We start from the raw sequence: 12,390 nt of genomic DNA, 5'->3' as shown, positions 1-12,390 counted from the left end.
ATCTACATTACCAAACTTTATAAGATTTCTTGCATGATACTAATGCATTAGCTTAATATTTTTAGGGTTGATATGTTCTAGTAAGATAGTTCTTATAAAATAAATGTTAGGGTCTGAGAAACCGAGATTGGAAAGAAGTAAAAATCTTTTAGTATATGTTCACTGTTATCCTGGTTAATAGAAGGGGGGAGAATAAAGTTAAATAAACAAATTATGCTCAAGTATACTGTTTGTCTCTCTCCATATATATTCCTCATTTGTTGAGATACCCCGGAGAATAATTAGACCAAACAGTTAACTAAGGCCATCTGAACACAATTTTGAAATTCACCAACACTGTGCTTGACTGAATAAAAGAAATTAAAGTCTCACTGTGTGCTAGATATATTGTCTAGAGTGTGTTTGTTTTGTGTTGATGACATTGGATAGTTTTCATACAACTTGGAATGAGTGAAATATAGACTACTGGATTCTGTATCAATGATCTAAAAATTTAACAATCACGATAAAAACTAAACATCCTAAATTCTGTTTTGTGTGAATCTATGTGTGAACACTTATCAGTAGTAGATATAATGTGACGAAATAAATGTCAAGTACTTTCTAGTCTTCAACGATTTTTTTAGCTAATGCCAGTCTGTGACAAAAAGCTAACTTATCAAAATAAAGTACAATTCATAATTATTATTAAAACATCCAGTTATGCTACAAAGATGCGTAATCAAGTATAAGAGTACAGAATAATTTGTATCAATCATGTAACAAGGTTAAATGACTTAAACAAGATCATAAAATGAAGATCACTAGGATGTATACCACTATGAAATCCCATAAGAAGATGAAATAGATGTCTAGCCTTTTATAATTTCCAATAGTTGTTTAATTAGGACCATTTTGTATTGCTAAAATACAAAATTCAACAATATCCCGATTCAGTGATTGATGTCGTGACGATATGGAATGGTAGAAAGAAAGAAGAAGAATTTATCGACAAGATGGGACAAATAATAATGATAATCAAGATTTTCATTAGTAATACATGTTTAGTATAGTGTTTTGGAAGGCTCCTCGTAATCCCCGTAGACGTCACTATATATATATATATATCGCCCAGTGTCCAACCATTGGTTACGATAGTCAGGTGGACCCCAACCAAGTAGTCTGCATCTATCAACATGGCTCAGACTAGAAGTTAATGTCTTCAAGCACTTATGCCACGTTTTGGTTTGGCCGCCTCTAACTTTCTTACAACCATCCCCAACACCGGCTAGCATTGTATGTCGTGGTAATCGGTGTTCAGGTATACGCAACACGTGGCCCAACCATCTCAGTCGATGAAGATTAACAACCTCATCAACTGATTTACCATCATTGCTTGATACCCTACCTCTAACCTCACTGTTACTTACCCAGTGGTCCCAGCAGACGCCAGCAATATTTCTAAAGTATCTGTGGCCAAATACTAGTAGCTTACGAGTATCTTCTACTCTTAATGGACACGTTTCGCAGCCATAAATAAAAACAGAAAGGACTGCCGCGCAGTATACTCGTCCTTTTATTGATAGACGGATATCTCGCCTTCGCCATAGGTGACGTAAGTTGGCAAAAGCCAGACGAGCTTTCTGAATCCGCGCTGAGATTTCGTCAGACACCAACCCATTAGGGCTGATCAGACTTCTAAGATAAGTGAAGTTGTCAACGCGTTCAACTACTTCACTCACTATCCTTAGTTCAGGTATTGACGCAGACCAGTCGTGAAGCAACAACCTGCATTCGGAGGTAGAGAAGTGCATTCCAAACATTCGGGCATTGTTGCTCAGTGATACCAAAAGACTGCATTTTATCAGTGTCTTCACCAAACAGGACTATGTTATCTGCGTATTCTAAGTCGATAAGTGGACCTCCTGGAAGGAGATCAATACCCGAGAATTCAGTCGACGAGAATGTTATTTCCATCAGTAGGTCTATGATGAAGTTAAACAAAAATGGAGAAAGTGGACAGCCTTGACGGACACCATTTGAGGTTGCAAAAGCAGATGACAGTTCGGCATAAGCTCTGACTCGACTAGTAATGTTCCAGTAAGGATATTATCGATGAAATGAATCAATCTATTAGAAATCAATGATAATCATTTTTTTTCCAAACCTCATTCCCTTATATGCACAGGTATTTTATGAACTGGTTACAAGTATCAAAGTTCTTCATTTTGAAGTGTTTTTTAAAAAAAAACATTTTGTTGAATAAATGAAACTGACGCATTCAACTTATTCAATACTCAATTATTACTTCAGTGTATAATATCTGTGAAGTGGTTAACAACTTAAGGTAGTAACTAGGATTTTAAAAAAAAGAGAGGTATCTTAGTTGTGTATTTGAACAGTTTATTACTTGACGTAATAAAGGTTGTCTGTCCTTTTTTGTTGTTTTTACCATAACAGTTATTAGTTTTTTATTACCATGGTTTATTTTTTTAGATTGCACAGTTTAAGAGATTAGACGTCATTTTCTCCAATAATTATGAATGATCTTAGTTTTCCAATGTCTATTTGGTATTCACCGGTCTGAACTTTAACATAAACTGAATTTTTGGCTTTAACTACATTACGAAGTTGATGTATTACTCACTTATTTACTTACGTCTGTTACTCCTAATGGAGCACAGGCCGCCGACCAACATTCTCCAAACCACTCTGTCCTGTCCTTCTTTTCTAGTTCCATAAGTTGATGTATTATCTTAGTATATATGAGCTATTTATTGTATGAATTGAGAATGATATCTATAGAAACCTGTAAGTTTTGCTAATTATTTTTATCAACAGTATGAAGATTTGTGGAGATTGTAGTAATTTTAATAGTTGGATTCATTAGTCAATTTAAGATAGACCAGCATTTAGAACCTGAAACCGCAGTCGTTTCATCCTAGTATGGGACTCCTCAACAGTGCGTATCCAAGATCCTACATGTGCGACTCGAAACCAGGGGAGACAGAGTTTTCTTGTTCTTCAGTTCAACTCATATTATCATTCGATTAGCATACAAAATAATCGTGTGATAAATCTTGAACTACAGGTTTATTAAGTCGGAGTTCGGTGTTAATCAGTTGATAATTTGGTTACTCAATATGATTCTGACTTTGGGAGGTTAAAAGAAGTCAGAAGTAATTTTTTAAATCTAAATTTCGTGTTAGTTGATTCGCACCAGCAAGACTTACGTGGAATCTCAAGTAAACCGTTACTCTTCTATGGATTTGATTTTGATTCACCTAATTTCACAGTCTGAGATTTTGTCACCAAGATACTTGGGTAATGACTGACCTGTAGGACTTAAATATTTACACTGTATAATCACTGAAGAGAATTAGTTCCCTTAAGATTGAGCACGGTTTTCTGACGGCTAGCTCCAACTATTTAATGTCGCAATACAGAAAATGTTATGCTGGGTCACTAAGACCAATAGGCACACTGGAAATCTATTAAATTAATTTTACTAGAAAGTCTAAAACATATTTGTGTTGTTGAATTTTATGGAAAGTCAACGTTTTAAATCATTCAAGACGACTAATGCAATCGATCGTGTCATTAATGAAAAAAATATGAAGACTATCCAACGAAATCACTCACTGAAGCTGTAGTTAATTGAACATGGATAGTAAACTATTGAAAAAAAGGAAGGCGTTGTGTCGTACTTTATTTAGATATATATTGTAGGACCAGTGAAAGGTCACTGAACCCTAGCCAAATCATCCGGCTGTTGGGTCACTGAATATCGAACAGATCATCGATCCCCACCAAGGTCAAGGACAACCAACGCGCATCAGATCATCGTACGCCATGAACTGGCCCATGCGGCGGCGGTCTAGCTTTCGCTTGTATCTACTTAAACTGTCTATGATCATGGAAACTAATTCTCTTGCTTCGACGAACATTCAAATGATTCAATTATTATTATTGCTATTATTATTACTATTATTATTATTATTATTTACTACGTCATTATTGACCCTCTTTTATTCCTACTCTGTCTATACTTATTTTTTCGACTTATACAGCAGCTCGTCTTTGGTGGAAATTCGACTGTATCTAAACGTTCTCGAGGCACTGTCCGGTTGAAAATTGTATGTTACCACCGAATATTAGTACTGAAGCAGTTTTTCTGAAACCACGTGCACCATTCAAACTGGCTGCCTTCAACGTTCGCACATTTATGCAGGCTGGACGACAGATAGGGCTGGCTATGTCTTTGGAAAGTCTTAATATTGATGTTTGTTGTCTATCCGAGACCCGTATTCAAGACTCTGGCGAAGTACTACAAATTCGATCTCCATCTTTCGCTTCGAAAAGCTTGTTTTACGTGCGCTTATCCGGGAACCCTGTGGCGTCGTCTGGTCTTGCTGGTTTTGGTGTCGCACTAAGCGTTAGAGCTGAGGCAGCACTAACCGATTGGATTCCCATTAACAGTCGGTTATGTGCTGTTAGATTAGAAAGCTCCATCAAATTGAGAAGAAATCGGAGTGAGAAACGATGTCTCTTCGTCATCTCCGCCTATGCCCCGACAGATTGCAGCCCGGATGCAATCAAGGATGAGTTTTACCACCAGTTATCTGTTCTTCTCCAGAAAGTGCGTTCGACAGATATTGTAGTACTAGCCGGAGACTTGAATGCTCAGGTCGGGCGTCTAGGCACAGAAGAGAGTCGTTTAGGTGGCTAATGGGGACTCGTTGGTCGCAGGTCAGATAACGGCGACCGTCTACTGCAACTGTGCACAGACCACAACCTGTTTATGGCTAGCACTAACTTTCGGCACACTCATCACCGATGTGCCACCTGGCGTCCTCCTTCTGCATCTCAAGCCTGGACTCAGATTGATCACATCGCGATCAGCTACCGCTGGCGTGGTTGTTTACAAGACTGCCGCTCCTTTTGGAGTACCTATCTGGACTCTGATCATGCCTTGGTCTGCGCCAATCTCACCTTACTTCTTAGTGGCCAACGAAGTGACCGCCAGCAAAGGATTGATATTAGCAAGCTGGTTGCAACTTCTGTTGCAAATAAGTATCGAACCGAGCTAGCTGCTAGGCCAGCTACCATTCCACCGAAAAGTATGGGTGAACATTGGTTGCAATTGCATGACGCCATGAAAATAGCGAGTAATGCCGCTTGCGGCTTCGCGAAACGTCTCGCTTATAAGCACTGGGTTTCTTCTGGTTCCTTACAACTCATTGAAGCCCGTCGGTCTACTCCGGGTGACCGTGAGTTTGACCATAAACGAAGGATGTTATGTAAGGAAATTGGGCAAAGCTTGCGTAAGGACCGAAAAGCCTGGTGGTCGAAGCGTGCTAATGAGCTGGAAGCAGCAGCTGCATCTGGTAACTACCGGAAGCTCTTCCAACTCATCCAAGCCACTGGCAACAAGAAGTCTGGTGTGAGCGAAACAATCTGTGAGGATGACGGGATGCCAATCACTAACATCCATCGACGTTTTGGACTATGGGCAGAATTTTTCGAAGGGCAGTTCAACTGACCGGCTGCTCCGGCAACATCGGTCAGACTGGCCTGCCCTCCATGGCCGGTGACGACTGATCCAACAAATGAGGCGGAGGTCCGTAAGGAACTCCAACTCTTGAAGTGTTACAAACCACCTGGCCCAGATGACTTACCTCCGGCTCTTTTTAAAGATGGTGGTGACTTTCTGACTAAGGAATTGATGACGTTGTTTTCAAAGGTTTGGGAACTAGAGAGTACCAACGTCATGGAATGAGTCGATAGTTGTCCCTGTCTTTAAAAAGGGTTCACGTCTTTGCTGTAACAACTATCGGGGGATAAGCCTACTTCCGATTGCGTCCAAGCTATTGGCTTCCGTCATTCTTCGTAGGCTGTTCAAAACCCGAGAAAGATTGACTCGCGAGGAGCAGGCTGGGTTTCGTTCTGGTCGAGGATGTATTGATCATATCTTCACCCTCCTCCAAATGTTAGAACACCGCCATACTTATCAAAGGCCAACAATCGTAGTGTTTCTTGACATCAATGCTGCCTTCGATTCGTTGGACAGGACTGTTCTCTGGGATTGTCTACTGAAGAAGGGTGTGCCTGAGAAGTTTATTAACATCCTAAAAGCCCTATGTACAAACACCTCAGGCAGAGTGAGGGCATACAACCACCTCTCTCCATTGTTCCATTCGAGTAGTGGGCTTAGACAGGGTTGCCCAATCTCACCATTCCTCTTCAACTTTGCCATCGATGACATTCTGTAAACAGCCCTGATGGATGTAAGTAATGGCGGTATGGATCTGTTGCCTAGAGAAAGATTTCTCAACCCTGAGTATGCGGACGATATTGTTTTACTGTGAGATAATGCCCAAGGCATGCAATCCGCACTCAATCAGTTGGCAATCAGTGTCCGTAGGTATGGTATGTGCTTTGCACCTTCGAAGTGCAAAGTACTTCTACAAGACTGGCAGGATTCCAATCCTGTACTCACCCTGGATGGTGAGCAGATAGAAGTATTCGAGAAGTTCGTGTATCTGGGTAGCTGCATAAGTGCTGGTGGAGGTGTGAGTGATGAGATCAGTTCACGTATAGTGAGAGCCAGAGCGACTTATGCCAATCTTGGCCACCTTTGGTGCCTTCGTGATGTTAGTCTGGCTGTAAAAGGTCGGATCTACAACGCGTCGGTGAGAGCAGATTTCCTCTGTGCTTGTGAAACCTGGCCTCTCCGAGTTGAGGACGTTAGAAGACTCTCTGTGTTCGATCATAGTTGTCTCCGAAGGATTGCTGACATCCAGTGGCAACACCATGTTAGTAATGCAGAGGCTCGGCATCGTGTGTTCGGGCACAGAGATGATAATTCAATTGGTGTCACCATCTTGAAACACCGACTTCGGTGGCTTGGACATGTTCTCCGAATGTCGTCCCAGAGAATTCCACGTCGTGCATTATTTGCCGACTCTGGGGCTGGTTGGAGAAAGCGGAGAGGTGGTCGGTATATGACATGGTGTCGTGGTATGAAAGAAAGCTGTAAAGGGCTGGCTTGTGTCGGTCCTTCACGACTCCCTGGTTGGGGTCCGAGAGATGGTACAACACAGTGGCTAGAGACGTTATCAGATATGGCTCAGAATAGAAGCCAGTGGCGATCATGCTGTAACCTTCTTTTACTTTCTTCATAAAACGTGGTTGTATCTTCCTTAACTGAAAAATTTCTTCTGATTGTACCCTTCTGTTCCCGTACTATAACTATTTTTATTACACTACTTTAAACCAATCTCTTCGTTATTGTTTTTTTTAATATTTTTTTACGTTCCCCACTTTTTTCTTTTTCTTCTTAAATTCCCATTGTTTTGTGTGGCACATATATATTTGGCGCACTCCTGTACCAATATATAAGTGTTCAAATAAATAAATAAACTTAAACTAACATATTTCTGCAATAACTCCCTTTGTGTTGTACAGTCTTCAAAGCATCGATGAGGCATTCCATGTAAGGGGCTGACCGCGAGGTGTGTCTTCGGCCTTAGCTGGTTCGTCACACCATTCCTGTCGAACTCGAGTAGGCCCCCAATCATTTGACAGAGATCGTCTACGTTGGTGATTTATGATATCAAATATCGAAGTGAAATTTATGTAACTAGAGTTTAATATAACAATGAGGATTTATTATACATCATGAGCAAGTCGAAACTATATATAACAATGAATTATGTTGCATTTACTTATTCTGTAATGAACAAGAACACAAACGGGGACAATCAAATGTATCTGAGCACAAAACTACAGGATCTTTTACTAAAACCTGATAACTATTCAGTAAATACTTCATTTGCAAAATGTCCGTCAATTGTCTTAGACTTTATTGTTCCTTTATTTTCATACCAATCACTCTCTGTTGTTGTTCTCTTCTATTCGATCTTCTCAGCCTTCTGTCTCCATACACTCCACTTCCTATTCGTGGAACATACTACTTATCTCTGTCAAAATCAGTAGCACATACCACAATCCGATCAATAGTCAAATTCATGAATAAACTGAGTTGAACAGTTGTTGACATAATCAGTAACATTGTGGAGGCCCGTTATTTTGTCGTCACCTAGATCGAACGATGTTGTCAAAAGGGCTCTCCACTTTAGTGGCCCGAGATCTGACTCCAAGTAGATCGTATGAATTTTTGTTATCGCCTATCCTCGTATATAATCATCGACTTAAATCGTGTTAGTCAATAACGGAATTAAATAAGTCGAATGACGAGAATGGACTTGTGAACACATATATTTTGTATATAGAGCGAATGGAATAGAGAGAAGAGAAATGACACAGAGTGGGGACGGCTGGTAAGCCAACTCCCGTTTAACCAAGCATTAATCAATATTTATAGTTACACAAAAGTAGGTTACAGACATGTGATAAGTAATGGGATAAGATGTGTACACACACCTACGTGCTCATATAAAAACAGTCAAGATTGATAAGCGAATAATTAACAAGGTCAGAATGTGACTCAAGTAGAATGAATAGAATGGGCTGTCCGAAAGCTAGAATAGTGTATATGGTCTTAACATAATAACCGACACTACAACATAATAGTTGCATTCAATTGCCAACTCTGATAGATTAAACTGTTTCAACTAACAAATACAATCAAAGTATTGAGTTGTATTTTTACCTCTTCTTCACAATTCAATTGATTAATATAAAGAAATGCATAATAGAAGAATGTAATAATAACCAATTGATCATTATGAAAAAAATAGAAAAGATTAGCAACAATCGATTATTTCGTATGAAATATAGAGAAGGAATCTAACGACAAAAATAAAATGAAAGATCCGATGTGTCACCTTTGTACATGAGGTTTAGGCTTGAATTGGTAGACTGTTAAATTAATTACAGTGTATAAGCTTTTAAATTCTACCTACTGAATCAGTTTGTTTAATAGTATGGATGACAATTAACGATGGTTCTTGTTGGATAGTGACTAGAATTTGACAAGATATTCAAGAAACAAACTAATGATAAACTTATGTTGATGTCTATAGATGTGTTTTCATTGACCTCATTTTGTGAGGCTGATATAATCTATTGTATAAGGACAAATAAATCTATGGATACATACTGACTTGGTCTAAAGTAAGAATTGAATAGTCTTTATTCATTCAAATTAATGATTCTCCCTATAAACAGAAAACACAATATTGATATGAATATCAAAGGAAACTGAACATAATGAATCAACTATCAGTTTACTTGATTTAACATCGACATAACTAAAACTAGATTATTTTGCACTAATAAGTTTTACATTGTAGCGTGGCGTCGATTCGCGGTTGACTATAATCACCACTACAAGAAGGTTGTGTACCAGATATCAGAAGGCGATTGGAGGTTGTAGCGAGATATATTTGTTGGCGATCCCGTGGTATCGAAAGAATACCGAGATCGTGCCAAATGAGTTTAAGCGGAATCATTGAGCAAACGTAAGTGCATGCAAGGTCACAATCAACGGAAGGAAGAATGTATGTGTTTTGGTACAGTTAAACAAACAGGTACGGTAAAACAATCCCTGGTACAATTGGTTATAATAATAATTGTTTCCATTACACCAATCGCATTCTCTTGATAAAAGTACGTCACTACAACATCATAAACTATTGTTAGACGGCCACCGAAAACTTAAAAGTGCTAAACATATTTTATTTTGATATGAACTCCGCAGTAGTTCATATATAAATTCTGTTAAAGATTGAACCCAGGAATTTCGAGGTTGATGTCCAATGGTTTACACTTCTAACTCGAGTCATTATTCACTAACCTTGGTAAGATCTGTCTCACATCGGAAATGGCTGAGCTCAACTATTAATGAAATAACATATTCTTTGATATGTGAATATGATCAGTGCAGATTTGATATTATGGTACTATGTTATTATCATCTTTAGTTGTTTCACAATAAAACGTAAACTAATCAGTTTTAAAGAATCTGAAATATGTTTACTTGTATGAAGAAGCTTTTTAACCATTACATACATCCGTATTTTTGTCAACCATTTACTTTCTCTATTTTTGACTGTATCTATTTATATGATTAATGGATTAGATCACAGATAGATAATGTGTCAAGGGATGAAACTTTCAAAAATTCTTCATTCACCGTATTCACTCCCTTTTGTTTTTGTTTTTTTGTAAATACTTACACACTAATATATGCAAGTTTTGAAATAATATTCCAGATCTCTAAATGACCTTAACTTTAAATACCTGATCCTGGTAAATTTCTGTCCTTCATTTGATCAGTCAATATAAGTTATGATCACATACCTACAAGGCAAGGAAATGATAAATTTATTTACGTGACATCTAATTGAATGTCATAAGATTTTGGTAAATAAAAATATTGTTAAAACAAATTTCAATGAGATCTTCATAAAATCACACTGTTTTACATTTTCGTTTCTAGTTTAAACTAGAGATAGATCAGTACAAAATGGTTGGGAAGTAATGGGTTAAGAAAAAAACACACATATTTGAAGTTAGACATTAACACCATTGGATGCTGGCTCAGTGGTCTAGAGGTTGAGTGTTGACGCGTAAGACTAATAGGTCCTAGGTTCGATTGGTGTTTGGGATCGTGGATGCACACTGCTGAGGTGTCCCACGATAGGATGAAATGGCCGTCCAATGTGTCCAGCTTTTTCATAGTGGTCTAGCTTCAATTGACTCATGATCCACAAAACCCCTTCTGATAATATACTTACTTATTTAAAACTAAGTGTAATGAAACACTTGGTTATTCTATCAAGTTCTATGTATTATGAATAGATCTACTATAGGAAGTTGAAAACTATAACTGAAATACCACTAAACTGAAATATATTCAAAGCATGAATAATATGAACGAAGAATATTCTTTTTCATAAATTCTCCTCCAGTTTTACAATTATTTTTTCCAAATTAATAATCTGAAAAGTGGCCACGTTTAAAGTAAATTAAGGAAATTGCAATAGATTCACTATTCAGTTTCATACTAGCTGACATTTTTCCAGACAAATTCGCATTTTACTGTCGATATATGGACGACTAATTCATCCTCTGTAAATATAGTAAATCACAACTGGGCATTCTTAAAAAATTTAATGAAGTATTTCCAGCCATTAAGTTTACATCTGAATAAGAAAGTGAAGATAGAATGGCCTTTTTGGATGTCCTCCTAACCAAGAAAGTTGATGGGTCAATAAAAAGCAACTTAAACAGGAAAATTACCTGAATAGGACAATATGCATATTCCCTTAGCTTTGTACCTCTACAGTATAAACGAAACCTAATCAAAATTCTTAGTTATCGAATACGTATTATATGTTCTATGGATATAGTTGAAGAAGGACTACACACTTTGTGTACTACACTTGAGGAAAACGGATATCTAGGGACGTTTATTAACAAATATATGATCTTGAAGGTTATAATGGACGAAATATAAATAGTGAATGAGAAATCCCTGTTAATGCGCCTAGAATTCAGAGGAGATACGGCCGGTGAGATATTAATCCAGAGACTACTCAGAACAATCCAAAAAAACATCCAACATCGAAAAACAACAACTAGTGTTTTCTACTTACACAATAGTGACATCGGGGCTAAAAGATGAGTTACCTAAAATGATAAACTCGTTTCGTATTTAACGATTCGAAATTCTAAAAATTTACATTTTCATGCTCGCGAACACCTCCCAAAGTGGTTGAACTCTATATTGACCCATTTAGTGCAAACTGGTCATAGTGCCAGTATAAACTAATCCTTTTCAATTATTTATTGAGTCAGTAATTTTCTTTGTCAAAGTCTGTCAGACTCAAAATCTTTCAACCGTTTAAAGCAGTAGCCATTCAGTAAAAAGAAACACCATAGTTATGTATAGAAAAGAAATATCTTCAACCGCTTCTCTTAGCCAACCTCACGGACGATTAATCAATACTACTTTTAAATACTGAATGATTTAATTTCACTGTTTTTTTTATCCACATATCTTTGTATTATTATTATTATTATTATTATTATTATTATTATTTCAATAGTTGAGATCATGAGTCAATTAAAACTAGATCACCATGGAAATTCTGGAAACACTGGACGGCCGTTTCGTCCTACTGTGAGACCCCTCAGCAGTGCGTATCCACAATCCCGCCCCGCGGGATTCCAACCCAGGACCTATTATTCTCGCATGCAAACGCTTAACCTCTAGACCACTGAGCCAGTCGGCATTCAACAGTGTTAATATTCAACTTCAACCAATCCAAGAAATTGAGCGACACATACACCATTGTTTTCAGTGAGTTACTATCTCACAACTGATCCGGTTGAACTCCACTGGTCACTGGTGAGGAGTCCCACAATAGGATGAAATGGCCG

This window comes from Schistosoma haematobium, chromosome 1 (genome assembly GCF_000699445.3).
Source record: "Schistosoma haematobium chromosome 1, whole genome shotgun sequence".
NCBI classification, from domain to species: domain Eukaryota; kingdom Metazoa; phylum Platyhelminthes; class Trematoda; order Strigeidida; family Schistosomatidae; genus Schistosoma; species Schistosoma haematobium.
The sequence above is the reverse complement of the archived record's forward strand: the minus strand, read 5'-3'. Positions refer to the sequence as shown.